This window comes from Vigna angularis, chromosome 1, assembly GCF_016808095.1.
Source record: "Vigna angularis cultivar LongXiaoDou No.4 chromosome 1, ASM1680809v1, whole genome shotgun sequence".
In the NCBI taxonomy this organism is placed as follows: Eukaryota; Viridiplantae; Streptophyta; class Magnoliopsida; order Fabales; family Fabaceae; genus Vigna; species Vigna angularis.
The window spans coordinates 5,180,326-5,193,809 of record NC_068970.1 but is presented as its reverse complement, the minus strand read 5'-3'; the positions used below and the strand labels follow the sequence as shown (position 1 = coordinate 5,193,809).

General features: G+C 27.2%; 1 long non-coding RNA gene across 1 annotated transcript; it reads left to right on the top strand.

Moving 5' to 3' along the window:
- Nucleotides 1–12,046: 12,046 nt before the first annotated feature.
- On the top strand, nt 12,047–12,750 carry LOC128194929 (uncharacterized). The gene is made up of 3 exons (XR_008246396.1): nt 12,047–12,132; nt 12,282–12,503; nt 12,650–12,750. It is a non-coding gene; the product is annotated as an uncharacterized LOC128194929 (long non-coding RNA).
- The last annotated feature ends 734 nt before the right edge of the window (nt 12,751–13,484 follow it).

Below are 13,484 nucleotides of genomic sequence, written 5' to 3'. Positions count from 1 at the left end.
TTGTTTTGAATGATTATTTCCGAGTAATCTTTTATAACTAAAAGTCAAACGCGGCTGCTTTATTACACTCTCCTTTACATGAAAAAACTAAAAAAAGCGAGTCATAAATAAACAGATAATAAAAGAAATAAACCTAAAAATAAAAAGTCTATAACTATATATATATATATATATATATATATATATATATATATATATATATATATATATATATATATATATATATATATATATATATATATAAAAGACATTGTCTTGTCGTTGCATTTAAGGCATATTAGAACATTCTTGATAGAGAATCACAAATTTCATAGCCATTATATGACACCACAAATAAATTTAACCGATTATAGGAAAACTTTGCATGAAAACTTTCACTAACATAATAATAAAAATAAAAAATAAAAAGCAACACAAAAATCATATTAGTATAATTAATTAGATTTCACCTCCAGTGCATAGTATATAGTATATGTGCATGTGATGAGGGGAAATAAATGCAAAGGTAAAAAGCTTTATTTTTTGAAAATAAAAATAAAATTTAGCAATAAGTGTGGACACTGTCAAATTAAATTAATATTAACAATAATGAAAATATCCCTTAAATATTTATAATTTTTTAAAAAATTATTCATTAAAATATATATTTATAAGTCTAATATAATAATATTTTCAAGAGTTTTGTCTATTTTGATATATTTTCATAATTTTGTCACTATATTTTGAGAGTTTTATATGCTACAAATGTAAAAAACTTAATGCATTCATTGTTTTGGATAATTGTTTCCTAGTACTCTTTTACGGCTAAAAATCAAACTTGCAACAGCAGCTGCTTTATTACACTCTCTCCTTACATGAGAAAAAAAAGAGAGTTAGAAAGGCATAACAAAAGAAACAAATCTAAAAGTAAAAAAAGTATAACTATATCTCTATATCTATATATATATATATATATATATATATATATATATATATATATATATATATATATAAAAGAATAAAAAAAATAAACAATAAAAAACAACACAAAAATCAAACTAGCATAAGTAATTACACGACATGTCATGAGGGAAAATAAATGCAAAAGTAAAAAATTTTATTTGTTGAAAATAAAAATAAAATGTAGCAAGAAGTTTGGACAATGTCAAATTAAATTAAAATTAATAATAATGAAAACATCTCTTAAATATTTATAATTTTAAAAAAATTTATTCATTAAAATATATATTTATGAATTCTAATCTATTAATATTTTCATTGTAAACTTTGTTATATTTTCAGAGTTTTGTGTAAGGGCATGTAAAATTAATAAAGGAGTCTTTGGGTCTTATGTGGGGCAGTCAGCTCATCAGATCAAAGGCACATGACCTTAGCAGGAGTCTTTCTCCTAAGTCAGCTTTTCACTCTGTCAACTTTTTCCTTCTCTCTAAAAACTCATATTCTAAATATTGCTCTGTCTTCTCTCTAAAATATCACCCTGTTGAACCGTTCAATTTTTGAATAGCTGGTGCTCAAAAGTTCACTGCGTCAAGGGCTCTGTAACGGACCGAACGGGTTCTTGTTCCAACGGGTAAGTCACTTTCTCCTTTTCTCCACCGTTTCTAGCACATAGGGCATTGCTATTTTACTGAATGCATGCCACTAGAAGTGTTCTACTTCAAATTTGTGGTAATTTCTAGCCTAAAAAGCTAATTTTATCACCATTGGGTGATTTATAGGGTGTCTTTGAATTTTGCTGTGAGGAGCACTATTTAGATCATCCTGTCAAGTAAACTGTGAAGTTTTCATCTAAGGAGAGCTAATTATTTTTGTATGAATTTATTTTATACAAATATATGCAGGTTGAATGTTGAACTGGTGTGTTCTTGTGAAGCTGTTCTACGATGTTAATTTTATTAGATAATTATAACTGAGACTGTGGAATTGTGCTTAAATAATTTATGCTTTGGTGTTGAACTGGTACATGTGGCAATTATGTTTGTAAGTGTGTATGTTGAAATTAATCTGTTTTGGTTGAAATTGTTCTGGTTGGAGGGTTTGGAGTAAGGACTCTGTGATAGCATGTATATGGGCAGATACTCTTTAAGGCTACTGTGAGGGGAAGGGTGATATATATAATTGGGTATTTGATGTCTAGAACACTGTAGGGCAGTTTTAATAACTTAGATAATCAAATCATAACTTGTTAAAAGCCTTTCTTTGTTGGTAGGATAGAGGGGACTTAAAAATCTGAGTTGGCACATCCCTGATCATAGAGCAGCCTTGGCCTGGTCTAGTACGTTGTGACTAGTCATATGTGCTAGCGCCGAAGGTGAGTCTGATGTGTTCAGACATCTGAACCCTCTCCGGTCACCAATTGGGGGAAAGTAAGATCTCTACTATAATGAAAATTAGACAAGTAGTTTACCAAATAAGAACCATGATATATATATATATATATATATATATATATATATATATATGTATATTATTAAATGTTATGGAAATATAAGTTAGGAAAGCATGATATATATATGAACGTAAACTGGTGCATGGAGGAGATCTCACTCATTTTCCTTCTTCTGTTTGGATTGATTGATGTTGTTTGACTGCCAGGATGTATGTATGGTGTTGTTGAGTGGTTGTAAAGCATATGAATGTGAACTACAATGATGTAATTGAGTATGAAGTGGACATCTCAGGGTGAGATGATTGAAAGTGATGTGTGGGGTGTTGTTGTTCTGTATAACTGTATGGAGCTTTGAACTGGTATGTCTATCCCTACACTCGAAGCACTGTTCATGCTCAAATAGAGGAGAGCAGTGTAAGTGGTGAGAGTAGAGGGAGGTTCTCGTCTATAGTCTTAGAGTTTAGACATAGACAGATGGGGGATTTACCTTGCATAGTGTTGGGGAGTGCCAGCTGAACTACGCAAGTGCAAAGACGACCAATAGTTCGACAGTTATACCAATCCGAATGAGTCGTGTGAGTGTTTGAGTCATGGTTTAAAGTGGTATGCCTTGATTGTTCTTTATATGTAGCTAAGCACGATGATATTTACTCTATATGATTACTGCTTGTTTATCTAGCTCACCCTTGTTTCTTTGTTGTGTGTTGCTTGTGTATGTTTTCCTTTGCGATGATCATCCACTTGGATGAGAGCAGATGTTGTTGAGGAGGTTCCCTTGGAGCAAGAGTTGGAGGATGCTGATGATGCAGTATAGATTTTTAGGATTTCTAAATTTAAGTTGGTGGTATTTTGAAGTACTCTAAACTGTTTAAGTTTTAAGTTCTGTCCTTTTGTGGATGACTGTAATATCAGTTACTGAACTACTATTTTACTCTGACCGTTCTCTTTATTGGAATGTGGACGCTGATTGTGGTTATTATATATTTGGGATGCCACATTTTTGTATGTTTTCAAAGTTATATTTTCATATATTTGTACGCTGAAAATGTAAAAGTTTTAAAATGTACTCATTATTTTGGATGATTGTTTTCCACAAAAAGCTAAACTTGTTTTATTACATTCCCTATTTACATAAAAAAAAATAGTCAAATTTATAACAAAAAGGAACAAACTAAAACTAAGGATATATATATATAAGGATAAAACATCATAAGAAAAATAAAAAATAAAAACACAAAAATCAAACTAACATAATTAATTAGATTTCACATCGAATGCATAGTACATGTGTATGTGGGGAAATAAATGTAAAGTAAAAACCTTTATTTGTTGAAAATAAAAATGAAATTTAGCAAAAAGTGTGGACACTGTCAAAATAAATTAAATTAATAATAATGAAAATATCCCTTAAATATTTATAACTTTTAAAAAATTTATTCATTAAAATATATATTTATGAAGTATAATTTAATAAATTTTTCAGAATTTTATTCAGAATTTTGTACGCTATATATTAAGGGTTTTATACACTAAAATGTAAAAATTATTTTGGATTATTGTTTATTATAATATTTTACCATTAAAAGTTAAACTTGCCGTTGCTTTATTACACTCGCTTTTTATATTGGAAAAATTAAAATAAATGAGTTATAAACCGATAATAAAAAGAAGAAACCTAAAATAAAGAAAGTATAAATATATATATATATATATATAAATATATATATATATATATATATAAATAAGGATAATACATCATAAGAAAAATTAAAAAATAAATAACAATAGAAAAATTAAACTAACATAACTTCAGCATACTATATTTGTATGTGATGGGGAAATAAATGCAAACATAAAAACCTTTATTTGTTGAAAATAAAAATAAAATTTAGTAAGAAGTGTGGACACTGTCCAATTAAATTAAAATTAATAATAATGAAAACATCCGTTAAATATTTATAATTTTTTTAAAAATTATTCATTAAAATATAAATTTATGAAGTCTAATTTAAAAATATTTTCAGAGTTTTCTATGGTTTGTTATATTTTTAGAGTTTTGTAAGTTGTTAAATTTTCATAGTTTTATATGTTTTGTTATATTTGTAGAGTTTTGTACGTTATATTTTCAGATATTTGTACCTAAAAATGTAAAAAACTTTAGAATGCACTCTTATTGCTACTTATTAATCTTTTATAGCTAAAAGCAAAACTTGCAGCAATGACTTTATTACATTTCCTCTTCACGGGAAAAATTAGAAAAAATAATCAGATAACAAAAGGAAAAAACCTAAAAATAAAGAAACTATAACTCTCACCCTATCTATCAATCCATCTATATATATATATATATATATATATATATATATATATATATATATATATATATATATATATATATATATATATATATATATATATATATATATATATATATATATATATATATAAAAGGATAAAACATCATAAGAAAAATAAAAAATAAAAAAACAACACAAAAGTCAGACTAGCATAATTAATTATATTTCACCTAAAATGCATAGTATATTTGTTTGTGATGAGAGGAAATAAATGCAAAGGTAAAAAACTTTATTTTCTGAAAATAAAAACAAAATTTAGTAAGAAGTGTGGACACTTTCAAATTAGATTAATATTACCAATAATGAAAACACCCCTTAAATATTTATAATTTTTAAAAAAATTATTCATTAAAATATATATTTATAAAGTCTAGTCGAATAATATTTTCAGAGAGTTTTGTATGCTTTGTTATAATTTTAGAGTTTGGTATGTTATATTTTTAGAGTTTTATACCTTAAAATGTATAAAACTTTTAGAATGTACTCATTGTTTTTTTTGGTTTTTGGTAGAGTGATTCTTACCTCTAAGTTTTCCATAATACCCTTTGATTATAATACCCTTTCGTGTGCACAGGTAATAAAGTAATGATGCTGGTTTAATATACAAATATAAAAAACACAATAAATTATAAATAAAATGATAAAAAAATAAATAAGTCAAAAAGTACAACAAATAATTAAATAATAATTAATATGCCAATAATTAAAATTTTCAAAAAATATTACAAATTATAAATAAATTACAAATAAATTGAAAAGTTAAAAATAACAAGATTTATTTCGATGATAACTAATATTTAAATAAATACAAATATAATAAAACCTTACAAATTAAAAATAAATTAACAAACAAATAAAATGTTAAAAATAACAAAAGAAATTATGTCAGAAATAATATTTAAATAAACATAAAATATAAAAAACAATAACAATTTAAAATAAAATAAGAAATAAATAAATAAATAACATAAAAATAATAAATATAAAGACAATATTTTTGTTCGAGCATAACAAAATAAATATAACTGAAAAACATAGATAAATAACAAATAATAAATTAAAAACAAATCAAAATCAAAAATAAAAATAAACATAATAAACACAAAAAATAAAAATAAAAAATAAAAAATAAAAAATAAAAATAAAAACACAACCGTAATTCAAAATGCAGCAGATCTCAACCGCATTCAAATTGCGCAGGCGTTCAAATTAGACAGGATCTTAACGGTGCTTCGGAAGATCTCAAGTCTTACCGAACATAGCTATCCTTACCCGCGAGAAAAGATCACATATATAGAAGTGCAGCGAGAAAGGGAGAGAGGAGAGAGGAGAGAGGAGAGAGCGAGAGATGGAATACAGAAACTATGGAGCAAGAGATGGAATTAAAAGAGCTTCTCCACCTTACTGGAATTGAAGGAGGAGGAGAACATTTTCTTGGAGGGAAGGTGTAGAGAGTATGGGTTGGAGGTGCAAGGTTTGCTTTTAAAACATTAAAAAATTCTTTCTCTTTTCCTGTGTAGGTCTGCAATGGTTAGAAGGGTAGTGTGGAAAATTTGGAGGTACAGGAAGAATTCGTGGAATTGCACGAAGCTCCTCTCTTCTTAGTAATTTTTTATCACTTAAAAATCAAACTTGCATCCGCTCTTTATTACACTCAAAAAAATAAAAAAGTATAAATAAATATATATATATATATATATATATATATATATATATATATATATATATAAAGAATAAGAGATCATAAGAAAAATAAAAAAGTAAAAAGAAATACAAAAATCAAACAAACATAATTAATTAGACTTCACCTCGAGTGAATAGTATATGTGTATATGATGAGGGAAAATAAATGTAGAGGTAGAAACCTTTATTTGTTGAAAATAAAAATAAAATTTAACAAGAAGTGTGGACACTGTCAAAATAAATTAAAATTAATATTAATAAAAACATCCCTTAAATATTTATAATTTTAAAAAAATTATTCATTAAAATATATATCTATGAAGTCTAATCTAATAATATTTTAAAAGTTTTATACACTTGGTTATATTTTTAGTGTTATATTTTTAGAGTTTTGTATATTATATTTTTAGAGATTTGTACGCTAAAAATGTAAAAGACTTTATAATAACTCAATATTTTGGATGATTGTTCTTAACCATCTCTTACCGTTAAAAATCAATCTTTTACCGTTAAAAGTCAAACATGCAGCCGTTACTTTATTACACATATTCTTTCTTTCTCCTTTTCATAACAGGTATTTCCACTAATAAATATTTGATTAGGTAAGATTTCATGTAATTCAGTTTAAAAAATAGAAATTCCAGTATTACTAAATAGATTCATGTGATTTGATGGAGCATGACAGCAAATTGTGGAATATTTTTCGATAAAATTCACGGGGAAATTTAAAATACTTGGGAGTGGAAATGAAGAAATGTCTACACTACCTGGATTGAATCAGATACAATTTGAAGGATTTTGTAGGTTCATTGATCGGAGGCTTAACAGAAGAGCTTTTTAAGTTTCCAAAAATTGAGGATACAGATCAAGAAATTAAATTTCAATTATTTGCCGAAACATTTCAATTATTAGAACCATTGATAAACGAAAAAGATGTTGTATATGAGTCACTTGGTAAAAATTAAAAAAAATAATCATAAATGGATAACAAAACGAACAAACCTAAAAGTAAAGAAACTATAACTATATATATATATATATATATATATATATATATATATATATATATATATATAAAAGGATAAAACATTAAGAAAAATAAAAAACAACACAAAAATCAAACTAGCATAATTAATTAGATTTCACCTTGAATGTATAGTATATGTGTATGTGATGAGGGGAAATAAATGCAAAGGTAAAATTGTTGAAAATAAAAATAAAATTTAGCAAAAAGTATGGACACTGTCAAATTAAATTAAAATTAATAATAATTAAAACATCCCTTAAATATTTATAATTTTTAAAAAAATTATTCATTAAAGTATATATTTATAAAGTCTAGTCTAATAATATTTTGAGAGTTTTGCATACTTTGTTATATTTTCATTTGTACGGTATATTTTCAGAGTTTTATAGGTTAATGTAAACAACCTTATAATGCATTCATTGTTTTGGACGATTGTTTCTTAGTAATCTAAAAGTCAATTTTGCATCCGCTGCTTTATTACGGTCGCTCTTTACATTGAAAAAATAAAAAAAAAGTTATAAAGATAACAAAAGAAACAAACCTAAATATAAAGAAAGTTTTATACGCTAAGATGTAAAAAACTTCATAATGCACTCATTGTTTTGGATGATTGTTTTCTTAGTAATCTTTTAGTGCTAAAAAAGCTTCCATCTGCTGCTTTATTATACTCGCTTTTTACATTGGAATAATTGAAAAAAATGGGTTATAAATAGATAACTAAAAGAACAAACCTAAATATTAAAAGAGTACAACTATATATATATATATATATATAAAAGGATAAGACATCATAAGAAAAATAGAAAATAAAAAACAACACAAAAATCAAACTAGTATAATTAATTAGACTTCACGCTAGTATATGTGTATGTGATGAAGGGAAATAAATGCAAAGATAAAATGCTTTATTTGTTTGAAAATAAAAATAAAATTTAGCAAGAAGGATTGACACTGTCAAATTAAATTAAAATTAATAATAATGAAAATATCGCTTAAATATTTTTAATTTTTAAAAATTATATTCATTAAAATATATATTTATGACGTCTAATCTAATAATATTTTCACAGTTTTTTACGCTTTGTTATATTTTTAGAACTTTATATGCTTATTTATATTTTTAGAGTTTTGTACATTATATTTTTAAAGTTTTGTACGCTAAAAATGTAAAAAAATTTAGAATGCACTCATGTTTTGGATGATGTTTTTTAGTAATCTTCTAGCCCTAAATGCCAAAGTTGTATCCACTGCTTTACTACTCTCTTCCTTTGGAAAAATTAAAAAAGAGAGAGCTATAAATAGATAACAAAAGTAACAAACTTAAAAATGAAAAAAATATAACTATAACTTTATATATATATATATATATATATATATATATATATATATATATATATATATATATATATATATATATATATATATATATATATATATATATATATATATATATATATATATAGGGGTTTGCTAACGCGCGTAGGCCTGTTTTTCAGTTGGTACGTTTTAGCAATATGTACCGGATTTTAGTAGACAAAAATATCCTTATATATCATCGATTCTAAGTTTTAAAGTTAAGGATATTTTAATAATTTTCATTCTCAAAACTAAAAAAAAAAAAAAATCCCCCAAACCCTTACTCACCTCTCTCATTGCTCTCAACCCTTTCTCTTTCATCTTTCTCCCTCCAATCTTTTCTCTGTCATCCCTACTGTAGCCCCAATTGAAAAAAATCAAAAATTTCTCTCAACTCTTTCTCTTTCATCTTTTTCACTCCAATATTTTCTCTATCATCACTACTGTAGCCTCAATTGAAAAAAATCAAAAATTTCTCTCAACTCTTTCTCTTTCATCTTTCTCACTCCAATCTTTTCTCTCTCATCCCTATTGTAGCCCCAATTGAAAAAATCAAAAACACTTGCCGTTAAACAATCTTACAAAAAAAAATGATTTTATAATAAGTTTTCATCTTATAATTTTTGTCTTATATAATTTTATCCAATTTTCACAAGCATAAAAGAATTGGTAATTGACTTGGAAAAAATCAGAAATACTCGTTGTTAAACAATTTCTTACAAAAAATGATTTTATAATGAGTTTTTATTTTATAATTTTTGTCTTATCTAATTTTCACAAATGACATCAAAGGAATTGATAATTGGCCTGGAAAAAAATCAGAAACACTAATTGTTAAACAATTTCTTACAAAAAATGACTTTATAATGAGTTTTCATTTTATAATTTTTGTGGTATATAATTTTATCTAAATTTCACAAGCATAATGACATCCAAAAGAATTGGTAATTGGTTTGGAGGGTTTTTCTAGAGATGATGATTCAACATATGCACGTGATGAAATTAGAGAGGTTAGTGAAGATGGTAAAATTGAAGAGATCTTGAATGAACCTTTGCCAGATAAATTGTTTAAAGGCAAATGTTTCTGAAAACACCCTTAACCTTAAAACTTAGAATCCATGATATGTAAGGATATTTTTGTCTACTAAATTCTGGTACACATTGCTAAAACGTACCAACTGAAAAACAGGCGTACGCGCGTTAGCAAACCCATATATATATATATATATATATATATATATATATATATATATATATATATATATATATATATATATATATATATATATATATATATATATATATATATATATATATATAAAATATAATATTAAACATTCTTTACACGTCGTTCAACACTTTCAATAGCTTTTATATGTTCTGTTTCTTCAAATACTTGTGTGAATTTAAGTTAAATAGTGTGCTGCTGTTTTTGGTACGATCATCAAGTCTCGATATCTTTTTTCTTTAGTGCTTTTGCAAATTTTATATATGAAAATAATTCAGACTGAGAATAATTCACGCATCTTACGTGAAAAAATAAATAAGCAACAGCAGGTGTACTATTGTTATTCTACTATTTAACTTAAATTCACATAAGTATTACACTAGTGAAAAATATATTTTTTATAGCTATTTTTTATACCTGTTAAAATTTATCAGCTATAAAAAGTGATGTGGTAACAGTTTTGTAAATATAAAAAACTTTTTTATATCAATTATAATAAAAATAGGTATAAAAAGTAGTACGGTGACGTTATAGTAAAAAAATATAAATATTTTATACCGATTATGATTTTAATAGGTATAATTTTTTTTTTTTTATCGCTGTTAACCTAATAGTCGGTGTAGATTATTGTTTTACACCGGTTAATATTATAACTGGTATGAATTTTTTTTATTAATATTTTCTCTTTTGTATTATGCAGTTTCGTTCTCATTCTTAGTCATTCGTTCTCCTCTCTTATCCTTCGTTTCAGTATCCATTGTAGCCACCTCACCTCGATCCGCAACATCTCCCGCGTCCACGACGGTGACCTCAACCCTAGCCTCGCTCCTCTCTTACCTCAGCCAACTAACGGTGGCGGCGAATTAGAAAACGAAGAAGAAAGAACTCTTGTCTCGGTGTGCAGCGCGGAATCCATGGCAAGGCTGACGGAGATGGCGACGTTCTGAATCCCGTTCTGTACCGCAACCTTGCGTGGATTTGTGAAGTTCCACAACCTCGCTAAGATTTCGCGGCCAAACAAGAATAAGAAGAGGAAGGAGGGAATGGAAGTGGAAGACGGTAGGCCGTGGGGCATAACGATTTTCGTGGTTGAGGTACAAAGACCAGTGGAACAAAGACGAACAACTAACAACCACGGCAGCAGATGTTCTCTCTTGAGGTACAAAAAATGTTCCTATTTTGCTCTTAGACTCTAATTTGGACTGCAATTGTGTTAGTTATATGGGTAAGTTGTCTTTGTTTGTGTGCTAAACCAAGAAGCTGAACATAGAAATGAAAATTCTCGTGAAGAATTGAAAGAGATAAAGTCACGAAAATTTTGAGTCTATTACAGGTGTTTGAGATGACAGAGGATTATTTTAGGGTTTTATATGTTGGATTTTGAGTCTATTACAGGTGTTTAACTTTTCATGTGCTATATTATTTTTAATGATTTTGTTGACTCCAGTCTTTGAGGTTGATTTTAAGCCACTAAAAGTTTTTTTGTTGAGAAAGAAAGCATGTATTTTACATCAATATTTCCAATATGGTAAATGTTTTCTTTCCAATCATGAAATTCACACTGCTTGTTAGAATTATAGTCGACAATGTACATATACATGTACCAAAGAATCATGGAGTGTTTGTGGTCTGATGATATGGGGATTCTTTTTTCTTACATGTATTGGGTTAGGGATCACTTATAACACAAATCTGCATCAATTTTAAAGTACCAAAGCTTATCAATTTTAAGCTGACTATTGACTTTTCTTCTAGGATATTACTTCTAGCTCTTTTGATTGCAGAATTGGCTTTCTTATGGAGATCTCATCTATCAGAGAATTAGCTGATATGGTAAGAATTTTGAATATCTCTTGTAAATAATGATATTTGAATCTAGGGTAACTTTTTGAGTATGAGAAACAGAGCCAAGTGTATGTAACACACGTCCAGTACTTATTTTTGCTTCTGATTGATCTATATTGGATAGTCTATAATACTATGGCTCAATCTTCAGACATGATGCCCTTGCAGATGAATTAGCCATGCTGAAGCAAGTAAATGAGTTTGCTGCAAAGGGTCTCAGTCCTCCAAGAAAGAATGGATTTGCCAGGTACTATTTCTTTTGAAAACAAGTTAATTTAATTTGTCAAGTCTTCCTCTTAAGTTCTCAAAAATATTTGATCTTTGAGGTACTGATGCATAGAAGATATGATGGATAACACATGTTTTCCTGGCTGCTTTTAAAATTGTATTTCCCAGGGCATCCTCCATGTCACCAAATGCAAGAATGATCAGAATAGCTTCACTTGAGAACATGCTGAGTATATAATCTAATTCACTTGTTGCAATACCTTCTAAACTTTCTGAGGCAGAAGAACGAGAAAGAGCCATCTCTAATCGTGGACGCTGGAATCAATTGCGTTTATTGGGAGAAGCGAAGAATTTGCTTCAATATATGTTTAATTCTGCTGCACATGCTAGGTCCTTTGACCTATACCTTTTCTCTCTATAATTAATTATATTTTTTTCTTCAATTCTCTATAAATAAGATAACTAAACAATTTTCTAATTGAACAAAGCACAATTGTGATATTGTATACTGTTATGAATTTGTGTGTTGACAATAGGTGCCAACTCTGGGAGAAGGACATGGAGATAAGGGAAATGAAAGATCAAATAAAAGAACTTGTTGGTCTCTTACGCCAAAGTGAGATGAAGAGAAAAGAAGTTGAGAAGGAACTAAAAGTGAGAGAACAAGCTAATGGAAGCACACTGGCTACACCACTTTCCGTAAGAATATTGTTACTGAGTTATCTACTAATTACATTTACTAAAACTTTAATTAATAAGATTGGAATTCAACTTACTTCCTCATAAGGTAATTTCTTCTTTTTGATGGACGTATTCAGCGCGTCAATTTTGTTATATTTGGTATAGCTAGTTATAGATTCCAAGTACCATAGTTAAAGATTCCAAAGTAAAAAGTTTGTCCTAATTATTTAGTTAAAAGTTTTGAAAGTGACAGGAAATTTTATTTGGTCCAGAGGGATATTGAAAAAGGAAAATTAATTACTGCATTAAGCTTTTGCAAGCCAATCAAAATTTATATATTTTTTTATCAAACACCAGACATGCCAGCAATCTAATTTATATAATAAAAAATTGATATCCCTTGTAATTCAAAATAGTAAAACCATGAATTTTATTCTTTGATTTATGTTAAATGTAAGAATTTGTCTCATTTAAATTTTCATCCGTTATATTATGATTTAACCAATTACATACTTGTTGAGTTGTCTGCTACACTGGCTACACCTTCGGTAAAAGTATATATAACTAATTGTTGAGTTGTCTGCTAACTAAGCCTATAATTAAGGAACAAAGGTACTTGAACTCCTACATTTTTGTGCTTAGTTATAATTCTTTGTTTTGTTTCGTTTTTTCTCTAAGGAACTTCTTTAT